The sequence below is a fragment of the Cupressus sempervirens genome, chromosome 1 (assembly GCF_028749045.1).
Source record: "Cupressus sempervirens isolate cs-2001-9-10 chromosome 1, ASM2874904v1, whole genome shotgun sequence".
Classification (NCBI taxonomy): Eukaryota; Viridiplantae; Streptophyta; class Pinopsida; order Cupressales; family Cupressaceae; genus Cupressus; species Cupressus sempervirens.
This window is the reverse complement of record NC_143118.1, coordinates 63,667,045-63,679,449: the sequence shown is the minus strand read 5'-3', so window position 1 is coordinate 63,679,449 and position 12,405 is coordinate 63,667,045. Positions and strand designations below refer to the sequence as shown.

General features: G+C 32.3%; 1 pseudogene across 1 annotated transcript; it reads left to right on the top strand.

The window, feature by feature from the left end:
- Positions 1-751: 751 nt before the first annotated feature.
- On the top strand, positions 752-2,019 carry LOC149576164 (dirigent protein 22 pseudogene; annotated as a pseudogene). Its single transcript, XR_016361397.1, has 2 exons — positions 752-1,392; positions 1,655-2,019. The product of XR_016361397.1 is annotated as a dirigent protein 22 pseudogene (transcript).
- The last annotated feature ends 10,386 nt before the right edge of the window (positions 2,020-12,405 follow it).

Sequence of the window (12,405 nt, the reverse complement as noted above, 5' to 3'; positions counted from 1 at the left end):
TCATTCTTTAATCCACACCACTTACAATTTTTATGCCAATGTACAAAATAGTTTTCACCACACTTTTTAATGATAAATATATATATATATAATATATCACAATTCAATGCACCTGTTGAAATGATCTAGCATTAATGTCACTACAAGTATGGAATGCTTTATTCTCGAGAAAAATAAATGCATTTTCTTTAGAAATAAAATTAGGGGTGTTGATTTGTTTATTACAATTTAGGGAAGACAAGGTAGTAGTTGTCTAGGTGATCTTTGTTACACTTGAGGATTCCAAATCGGAGGGTTCAAACCTGTGAGGCAACCCATTGAGGCACGAAGCCTGTGAGCTACCAATCAGGTGATTTCTACCAGTCAGGGGATTTTGAGGCTGTGTCCGAGGTGATTTTGATGGCGTGGATGTCCCATAGTCCTTGGCTGTAAGCCAAAAAGGTTAATCCATATATTAGACTTTTTAAAGATTGTAAGTAGAAGTTAGGTGAGAAAAGAGTGACTCGAAGAACATGTGCGAATCCTTCCCATATAATAAACATAATTGGTACCCATATTCTATTCAACATGATCGTAAAACTTTTACTAGTTTTCTCTAGTCCTTTTCAGGCCCAATATGATATAATATCTTTCATCCTTTTTCGCCGGTCACGCATAGAATAGTGGGGAAATTAACAAATTGTTTAAATAAATCTAGACGTGATTGTCAATGGAGTTGGCACAGTCCAGAATATAATATAATCAACCATTATCCTCCTATAACAAATCCTTCAATCCCTGCCTTCCACACAAACCCATTTCTATCGATCCCTAGCAATGATGATGGAGGAGTCGAAGAAGCATTTGGCAGCAGTAGTTGCAGCGATAATTGCAATGTTATCCCTGCAATATTCTGCCCAAGCAGCATACCCACTGAAGGAGAAAATAACTCACCTGCAATTCTACTTCCATGACACAATTTCAGGGAAGAATGTGACGTCAGTGGAGGTGGCGTCGGCTCCATTGACATCGACAAAGACGTCGGCAACTGAGTTTGGAAAGGTGTATGTGGCGGACGACCCATTGACAGAAGGGCCCGAGGCCACCTCCAAAATGGTTGGCAAAGCGCAGGGTCTCTACGCCTCCGCTGGTCAAGATGAGCTTCACCTGCTAATGGCGATCACCTACGTTTTCAAAGGCGGGAAGTTCAACGGCAGTACGCTCGCTGTTGTGGGTAATAACGCTGCGCTTACCGAGGTCGTGAGAGAGATGCCGATTGTGGGAGGAAGTGGGAAGTTCAGGCTGGCTCGGGGATACGTCCTCGTCCGAACTCACTCCTTCGACATCAAAACCGGCAATGCAATCCTTCATTACAATTTGACCATATATCATTACTGATTATGCGCATACATGGTTTGTCCTAATTTTATATTGTTCTTGTTTGGATTTTGGAATAACTGTTGGGAACAATATGAGATCACGGAGTATATATCCAATCATAATACATCAGTTTTTTTGGGAAGTAAATGGGAAAATATGTGCTTATACAGTTGATCATATTGTTCATCAGATTCTTGTAGGACTGTTTAATCTGAAATATACTCTATCAATAATAGTAGATTCCTACAATTCACAATATTATATTTTATGTTTTTTTTTTTTATGGAGGGTTCAGATCTGCGAGGCAAAGGCATGAAGTCCGCGAGCTACCAACCAGCAAAGGCCACCACATAGACTTTTTAGGAACCCAATACGGGCCCACTTGTGCCTGAAACCTCTTCAGCTTAGAGCCAAGGACTGAGGGGCATCCATGCCATCAAAATCACCCAAGGCACGATCTCGGCCTCGTCCCTTATGATGTCGGAGCCTTGCACTTGGCAAGACTTGATCCCTAGTGGGCTCTTTGTGAGCCATTCAACTTCACCAGTAGACCAAAGGCCCATTGACGTATTTATGTTTTTGAGTACAATTGTACTTTGAACTTTAAGATCATACTCAATGATCTATTATTAGAATGAAAAAGCTATGATTATGAGGAAATGATCTATTTTGTTTTGTTCACTTTTCTTTTTGGAGAGGATCTAATCTACCAGATTATAATGTCAATTGAAGAATGTGAGGGGTAACGTAATAGTTACAGGATAGCAAGGGGTGGGCCCCAACCTTTTCTATGCCTGGAGCTTGGTAATCTTCCCTTGTGCTCCCACTATAAGCAATTTAACTCGTAGCTATTCAGTAAATAATTTGATAATTACAATTCATCAATGACTATGTTGTTTTACTAATAGTTAAGTCAAGCTTTATTCACTGTGAGGAAAAGAATTGTGAGTACAACCATAGTGGTAACTAGTAGAATGAAGATACAAGGATTGAGTGCATCATATAAGTATCTCATTTGTTTCTATTGTTCATATCAATTTGGGCATTTTGTAGTTCACCATAAAAAATCTTGAGAATAATATCAAATTCCAAGATGCCCAATCTCCACTTTGGAATTCTTAATTTATAAACCAAAACATCCAGTTATGGTTGTATGTACATAACCCAAATCAAGCATTTAGGGAATTATTATCTAATAGAAGAGCACCCGGAATCCATCTAAGTTGTTTTGTGATTGTGAGGGAAGAGCTCACATAGTAACATCTAATATTTAGAATCCTTGAAAAGTACAAGAAATCTAGGCATTAATATTTCTAAAGTTGGTTATCTTGAGGATGTTTTTGGGACCATCTACCACTTTTATTTAATTAATGTTGAGTAGTGGAAGCAGGTGGATATTAGAGCACTGTATAAAAGTAAAAGTCTTTATTAAATTCTTTAGATTATTTATTTTTCCATACAAGTCATTTACTTAAATAAAATTCTATGATTTAGACATGTAGCATGGGCTGAAATTCTAAAAATGTAATGTATGTGTCTTTGTTATGCTTCTAAATTGTTTGCACATGTCCATTTAACAATTTTTGAGGATTTTCACCATTATGAAGAATTGTTGATTGAAGTCTTTTGATAAACCATGAGTGTCTCAAGGTTTCAAAAATACATAACTACTATTTTTCTTGAGATCTAGATTTACAATTACTTTATTTAGTTTTCATTTATGTTCCATCAATTTCATGAACTTTTAACAAAATGTTGTACTAGATTTTTTGTTCTAATATTATTAGATATTAAATTTTCCTAAATCTTAGGCTTCATAATGCTCTTACATTGGTTTAGAATTTCTTTAATTTAAAGAAATGCTTCAATAAACAATAAGTAAGATTTGTCTTACATTTAAAGATAGTTCTTTAAAATCTCTATGCTGAAATTAGCCTCAAATTTTTTAATATCTTTTTCTTGTTATGTTATGGATGAGAGCAATTTCTATTTTAGCTTTTTTACTTCTATTTCTTTTTCATATTTTTTTTAATTAAAAAATGTCGGTGCTTTGATGTGTGACCTTTTCGTACTCTCCTTGAAATTGTTGAAATTTTGAAGAGATTTTGAAGATTTAAGTATGTTGTTTATTTCAATCCTCATTGCAAGTGTTTAAGATATGGATCTCACATTTGTTTTTTCTCTTCCTGGACAAGATCTTTAAAGTTATTGTGAAATCTCTTCTCTCAAAAAGGTTTTTTGCATCAACATATAACAAAACTTGATCTTTTAGATCTATTTTGGCTAACATAATAATATTTCTATTGAATTAGTAATTTGTAATTTGAAGAGAAAATCAATTGTGACAATCAACTTGTAGCAGAAAATAATTTTACGCAAGGTTTGAATTAGCTAGCCATGTTTCTATGAATTTAAAGATATCTTGAAAGTAAAATTTAAAAAAAGTCTCATAAAATCTCAATCTTAATGTTATCAATTCATATAATAATACCATGGTCTTTATAAAAAGATTTAAATCCTCTCAAAAATTTAGAAAATAAAAATTCATTATAATATTTAATTAATTAATCTAATATTGCATTATAGTAGAAAATAAATTACATACATTGTTATTGACAAGTTTTTAGAAGCAAAAAAAAAAAAAAAAAATTCCAAACTTTTGAAAGAGCACATCATAAGTTTCAAATATCTTTCCACCAAAATGTCCACGAATTCACATAGTTAAATTGGATAATACCTGCAATCTAGATCTTATGTATCTTGGTGTCATAATAGAAATGCTTAGTAATCTAATAAAAAATAAAATAATACGTTTGCTACTTAGTATTATCTGTACCATCTGGATCTCTGTGTCATGTTATTGGAAAATTGTATTAACTTGATTTGATGCAATATTTGTCCATAGAAGTTACTTTTAAACATCTAAACATCTTGTATTTTGGTCCTCATATAATGTTGTTTTGTTCATCCCAATGTTCTACAACCATATGATTTGATGCAATGTAATGCCATTAAATTTATTTATGTTTTGGATCATATACATGTCATATTAGGGCCCTTAAAAATGTCTTGGAGAATTTTGAATCTCTTGGTTGGTCCTTATTATATACTATTCCTTGACCTTTCAATATGTATAATGATGTATCGGGCAATGTGATGTCTTAGTTGAGTGTGAGAAGTTTGCTCCTACCGACTGCCCATTGTTTACTTTGCTGGCTGAAACTCATTCGATACATTTGAGTTTCTATTTTCATTAATAAAAATAGTAAGTAAAGGAAGATAAACATGAATTGTCAATGGAAAGACTGCTCAATTCAATCCATGTGCATTCTTCCTTCAGATTGTGTTCTAGATTGCGAGGAGGCGATTTGAAGAAGTAGACACTGAAAACTAATCAGATTTATATCTAAATTTTGCAAAACCCAGCTTCGTAAATGATAGTAGCTATGGATTTTGAATGCTAACGATAATTACACAGACCAATGTAGACAGAGGATTGGCCTGCATAACTAAATATAGAGGAAACTTTTATGGCCTGCAAGTGAACGTATTAGTTAAGAACAAGGATTAATCATTCAGGATCAACTTCAAATCCAAACCCCTTTGGGTAAGCAAGACTATATATTTTTGTAATTACTAAAATATTTTTATAGTCAAATCTTTCTGATTACAGGTATTTTTATTCTGATAAATTCTGATAGGGTCAATGATTATTTTTGGGAGAAACATTTTATAATTTGCAAAGGCTTGTGATCCTCACTCTAATGAAGAAAGAGAAAAGGCCGATATGGGACACGATTACTTCATCGTTATCATTACTTGATCTTTTTCATAGGCTTCTCCATCTACAGGGATCTACACTTTATTCTAACTTATTTGTATAGATAATTCAAATAATAAGTCCTTCAAGTATCTAATAACTTATGAGTCTGACATTGACTCCACAAAAATTATGCTAGCTTACAAGAACTAAGAAATAATTGATTGTGGAGTGTCATCTGTCCTAAGCATATTTAAGTTATATATGTGATTTTTTCATTCAAGGAAAAAAAGAAGTTACATACACTCATTTTTCTTGAGCCATCCCTAATAGATAAATATATAGATCACGGTAACAAAAGGAATGATAGGTTTAGATGCAACTATTTGAAAAATTGTTCAATCAATGGTTTCGATTATAAAAGTAGATTCACTTGATTCCTTGAGTGTCAGGATTGAAAACATTCCTTACCTACATATCATTGTTTTATTGGAAGGGTGAGTGTGTAGCTTGCCTTTGTTTAGAATTTTGTATTTCTTGCACTCAATTGTATTTAATTATCTGTTGACTAGCCATTATATGTTATTTGTTATGGTCCAACCATTAAATATTAGGACTTCAACAACTATGGCAGATGGACAGCTAGCTACAACCAACACTGCCACTATGCAATACGTGCTCAATTGATAGTATAAGGCGGGTATAAGTATGAAGATCTATGTCATCTCTCATGAGAAGGTGGAATTGGATGAGATATTTTTGAACTCGTTTTGTAGTCTACTACCACATTTATGTCCTAGATTAATTGGAGAAATTGCTCAACAAAGCCAACCTTACCCATCTTGCACTAGAATCTTCTTGATGCTAATCAAACTAAGGTTGTTTGCTTTCAGGTTTGGAAATCTTTAGTTAATCATAGAAATGTTCCTCTATTTAGAGAGATGCAACCATGCAAAGAGAGTAATGTTCGAAATTAGGCAATAGTAGAGAGCTACAAAGTTTTCGCATGTGGGGTGGTTATGCCCTTAAGCATATAAAAAAATATTCAATACATGGAAATCATTATGATTGTAGCACTTTGATCTCCAATCCTTGTGATAAATGTTTTCCAACATGCCATTTACTTCCTTGCTCTAAAAATTATAATTTCTTATTTGAAGATTTCTTATAAGAATGCTTTTTCCTTTGTCTTTGTGGTGTATAATGACTATATACTACTTATGTGCATATTCTGGTTCAAAATCGCCTCATGTTGATATTGATATGAGTCTTCAAAGTATGTCTAATATCTGGTGAACATGTTTTCCCTTAACAAAGGAGTTTCTCTTATTTATTTTTTCATTTCTTTGAATGTTGGCTCCTTGATTTTTCATTTCTTTGAATACTAGCATCAATTATATGCTTTCCAAGTATTTTACTTTATGTTTTCTTGCATTTATTTCTTTTTTCAATTTGGAAAGAATCCTTTAAATATTTATTATCTCCAATTCTAGTCAGAACCATATATCAATATTTATTGATCCACCAAAAACATTATAGCACAATGCCATGTAAGTAGTGGGAAATATGATCAATTTGATGATACAAGTGCTAAGACCATTATCATATCAAATAGGTCTTCAAATTTTGAGAATGTTAGGAATTCCTTGAGACAGGTTATGTTTTATTTGTTTGATGGAGAAAAGTATTATTAGTGAATTCATATTGTAATACTAATATTCAATTTATAGTGGTCATTTAAGTCTTTAAAGTAGTTGAGTTAGCAACTTTCTAAATAATAAGTGTATTTGTTAGTTTAGTAACTTTCTATTGTATCTTTAATTTTAAATATCATTTTTATTATGGGAATCTCTTGAAAATGTCTGCACATGGAGTATTCTCACATTTATTTAACATCATTTAGTTATCAATTGTTAACACACAATCTACACACAAGAAAATTTTCAGAATTTTTTAAAAAGAAATTTCTAGATGAAAAATAAAATAGAATATCAACAAAAATTCATTGTTCAATCACAAAATTACAGAAAGAGGAAGAAAAAATAGTAACAACTAGAAAAATGCATTTCCAAGTAATGAGCACAGATGTCCTTTGAAATTCCACATTTTCTCATAGTGTGTCTAGTGCCTCCTCTGATGCTACAAATAAGACACCTTTCCCCTTATTCACAATAGTTTTTAGTTATAAAAATGTACTACAATTTCTATATTCCATGGTCATGTGTGTGTGTGTGTGTGTGTGTGTGTGTGTGTGTGTGTGTGTGTGTGTGTGTGTCGATTGTCAAAGTCAATTTTTAATCTACACTTCCTTCCCACTTCCCCACCCTAGATAGGGACTCAAGCTACTTGTGTAGCCCTTGTTAAATATTCTTTTTGACAATAGATTATAGAAGACAAAAAAAGGGGTCATGCTATTGTGTTTTTCTTTTCTTCTCAAACCATAAACACTTGTTTGACCAAATAAGCTTTTCTTGAAGAACACAAATTGACCTCTTTACATTCTTCAACATGGAATTAGTCTATTAATTCTTGTGAGTAACAAAGGTTACTATATTTTCTACCCATATGGAAAAATCCCAAAGACTTCATCGAATCTCAATTGGTATCAGCCCTTCTTAAATTTCTTCCAAACTTATTTCTACAGGGAGACATTCTAAAATAAATGATTTAGAAACATACATCTCCACAACATTGTCTTATTTGTCAATGTGGAAAGTAAATTAAATAAAAAGATGAGAATGAAAAGTCATAAAGAAAAAAATGAAATGAGATCACCTATTCTTTTTAGAAGTTGTGAACAACTAAAATGATGAAATCTTAAAACAAAGCTTAATAAGATTCATTATAGATAAAACTTAATGCTATTTGAAGAATAATTAAAAGTAATTCTGTTGTGAATCTTACTGGAATAAAATAACCTCACTTTTTTACACTTAGAAAATTAATTAACTAAATGATATACTTGAAAAAGACAACGAAGTGGGTGCTTGGAATCTTGCTGCAAAACTTGACATGTAGAAACTTCATCTCAATGTCATTTTGTGGCCAAAAATTTGTGAGAGATTAACTTAATTATATTGTCATTGTATATAGTCAAATGATGGGAAACTTCTTCACAATTTCAAGTGCCTTTGACATTCAAGCACATATAAATCTTTTGGGATTTATATTCTCTGTTTAGGCTAAGGAGAAAATTGTAGTATATTTATGGGATAAAAATTTTGATATCCTAAAGAATCATAAATTTGCCAATGAGCTCTGCGTGAAAACAAAGAATTAAAACTCAAACTAGAGTAAAAGATAACACAAACTTTAAACAGAAACAAAAAATAAGAGAAAAATATGATAGAACAAGACATGTTGACGGGAAGGAGTTCATTTCCTCAAACTCTGAACTTAGATGAAATTATCTACAACTTGGCTAAGAAAATAACCTATATAAAGGATGGCCAAACTATTGATGAATGTTGCATTTTTTAGGTTGTTATTAAATTAATTCCTGATATTCATTCATTGCACATTGGTATTTAAGAAATACCCCTCAATCTATGCTAGTAATTGTCAAAATCAATGAAAAACATCCCTCCATCTACACTGTAAGGTGTCAAGATGATGGAACAAGCCAGTGTGTCATGCACAAGCACACGTTGTCCCACAACTAAGAACAATGTCAAGTTGAAATAGATAATTTTTTTCAAAAATATTGTGGCACGACTATTCATTGTATGCACCAATGAAGAAGTATACAAAAACTTTTTTTTAAAAATTAAATTTGATAAAAAAAAAAATTAAAAATCACAAAAAATAATATCCTTCAAAAAATAAAAATATTTGATTGGACAATAGTAAAACAAAAATAGCAATGAACAACATGTGACGAATACTATAGTTTCATGCCTATCGACATGAACTAATAAACCTTAGTTCTTAAATGATAAAAAGCATCCCTTTTCCTAGAATCCCCTAAAAAAATTTCCTCTACCCCACATGATTGTTCTTATTGCAATCACTCTAATAGATTAACCATTTTTGCACCAAAAGATATCACCCCATGTTCACAAAAAAAAAAATTAAAAATCACCTACCATAAGAGCTTCATTGACTAGGATATATTATATCTCATGTGTTCATACTAAGATATTCAAAATCCTAAAAATAAAAAATAATATATTACAAATATATTAAATACATAGCGATTTTATAAATTTAACATTAGGATACAAATATTATAAGGTACTTTTATTTGAAATATGTCAAAAGTAGGGACAAAAACAATTTGAGGTCATTGCAAAATTCAAAAATAGTATTACCTCAACAAGTAGCTAAGTAGAAAATTAGAAATAAACCTAAAACTCCAAGACATTATCAAGATTTACTATCAAAGAGGATCAAGGAATAACATTTATACAAGTATTTATAAAAACTCTTATTTTCCCTCCATTGAACTATTATTCTCATTCATCTCCTTTAACTTAATAATATCAACCATGGAAAGAAACATTTTATCACTCAAAAAAATCGGTAAACTAGTATGATGAACATAGGAAAAATACCTTATTGAATTTCATAATGATATCTTAAGACATTTTTTACCCATTACCACATCTTAAATCTTAGAAATGGATGACATTATAGGTACAATTGTGACATGCAAATATATACACCTAGATATGGAAAGCATAATGAATCATGAGTTTTTTTATTAACACAACTATATATTTTGGTTTATGTTTCTTGTGATAAAAACCCTCAACAAAACCTTTTGAAGTTGCTCTTCAAAAACCTAGACCCATAGTCAAACCTTTCTACTAAGTCACATTAGTCCTTGAGGTGACTAAGTATCAAATTGTCTTAATCAAATTTGGTATTTTTGGAAAAAAAAAAAGTTTACACAACCGATCCTCCTTTCCAATGCAAATATGATTAGGTTTTATCCCTAAACACTTTCTTTACCAATTTCAAGGTTTGGTGTTCTATCAGTGTGCCAATTTTTTGATTTTTTTAGTCTTGAGATCATGTCAAGATTTTTTGTATAATTTTATAGCTAATATTGTCACCATGTTATGCCGAACTTAATTCAAATATATTTATACTTGATTTGGGCCTTATATTTAAGTATTTGTCTAACATCTACATGCTTAAGTTGAGTTATAGATCCTTTGACTGAGCATAATAACTCAAGTTGAAGATCCTCTTACTGAGCATACAAATAAGTCAAATTAGCATACCTCTCCTATAGCAAAAGAACCTCCATTTCCCCATAGGTTGATAGAACAAGGCTAGCCCACAAAGAACCACACCATCATTGATTTTCTTAATCAACTGAAATAAATGATTGTAAAAATACCATTGCTAGATGCTATTAAGGATGTCCTTGCCTATACTAAAGCTATTAAGGAAGCATATATTAAGTAGCTAGGAAGGAAGAAGAAAGATCCAAAAAGCATTCATGTCCTAGGATAGTTGTTTGACTTAATGCTGGAGAAATTAACAGTACCCAAATACTCTAACCCTAGGAGTCATGTAGTTACAATCACTATTCATGGGATCCAAGTTCAAAATGCTTTGGTTGACCTAGGAGCATTTATTAATGTTATGACAAAAGAGGTATTGTCTCAGCTGCATATTATTGGCCTCAAAGAGACACCCACCATCCTTCAACTTGTTGATAGCTCTACCATTAAACCAGATGGGATGATAGAAGATGTTATCGTCAACCTCAATTCCTAGGAATATCTAGTTGATTTCGTTGTTCTCTCCCCAAAGGCTAATATGGGAGGATATCCTTTAATCTTAGGGAGATCATGATTAGCCACTGTAGATGCTTATTAGCTTGTCAATCTAGGAAGATGGTAATATACAATGGTATTCATGCAAAGAATCTGACTTTATACTCCCTTGCTCAACCATTGCTACTAGATGACCAAGTAATCTAGCCAAACTTGGGTGATGATGATCCAGAAGCCAATTCCATCCATTAGTTGATGATGATAGGTAGAGAATCATTTATAGTTACTCAAGAAGAAGATGAAATAATTTCATCCATTATTCTGAATGAATATAGAATAGGATCTCCAATGTGTCCTCAAGCTAAATATATCTTAGAAATCATTGTACCACCTTTGAATTCACTACATCATTCAGAAGCTTCATAGTTTCTCCATTCATGATTACCTCATGAGATAGATTCTTCTCCTATTTCCCAATTATTCATGACAGATAAAGTTATTAAGATGAAATTTGGTCTAGGCAAGGAGCTTAATGTAAATAATGCCTTATCACCCTCCCAACAAGAAGCTATGTTGCAATTACTGCAAGAGAATCAAAGCACATTTGCTTGGGACTACATGGACATGAAAGGATTAGATCCTATGCTCAGCACTCACAAGATTTACATCAACTCTAACTTCAAACCTATTCGACATCCTCAAAGGAGAGTTAACCCTGTCTTAAAATATATTGACAAGAATGAATTGCAAAAACTATTAAGTGTTGGTTTTATATACCCCATCTCTGATAGCCAATGGGTCTCCCCCCTAGTCATAGTACCCAAGAAGGGAGGAAAATGGAAAATTTGTGTAGATTAGAGGGAGATCAGTTCAGCCACTAAGAAGGACCATTTTCCATAGCCATTTATAAAACAAGTCCTTGACAATCTAGCTAGTAAAAAGTATTTTTCTATTCTAAATAGTTTTAATGGTCACAATCAGATTCAAATAGCCCCAAAAGATCAAGAAAAACTAACTTTTACCTACCCATGGGGAACATTTTCCTACTCAGTCTTGTCTTTTGGCTTGTGCAATGCCCAAGCCACATCTCAACAAGCCATCATTAGTATCTTTTCAAATATTTCTGCTAACTGTATGGAGATCTATATGGATGATTTTACTATTTATGGTGCTACTTTTGAAGAAGCAAAAGAAAATTTAGAAATGATACTTAAAAGATTTCAAGACTATAACCTTTCCTTAAATAGTGAGAAATGCTTTATGATGATGGAGGAAAGGATAGTCCTAGGTCATTTCATTTCATCTAAGGGCATACAAGTAGATCTAGAAAAGATTAAAGTCAGTAACTTGCCTATGTTGGAGAAGCAAAAGTATGTATGCAGTTTTTTGGGACATGTTGGATATTATTGAAGATTTATTAAAAACTTCAATCAAATTGCAACTCCTCTCTACAACTTGCTCAAAAAGAATTTTGATTTTGCTTAGGACTGTAACTGTGCAGCATCCTTCCTCCAACTTAAGGAAGTTCTTACCACAATGTCTATTTTGAGAGGACCC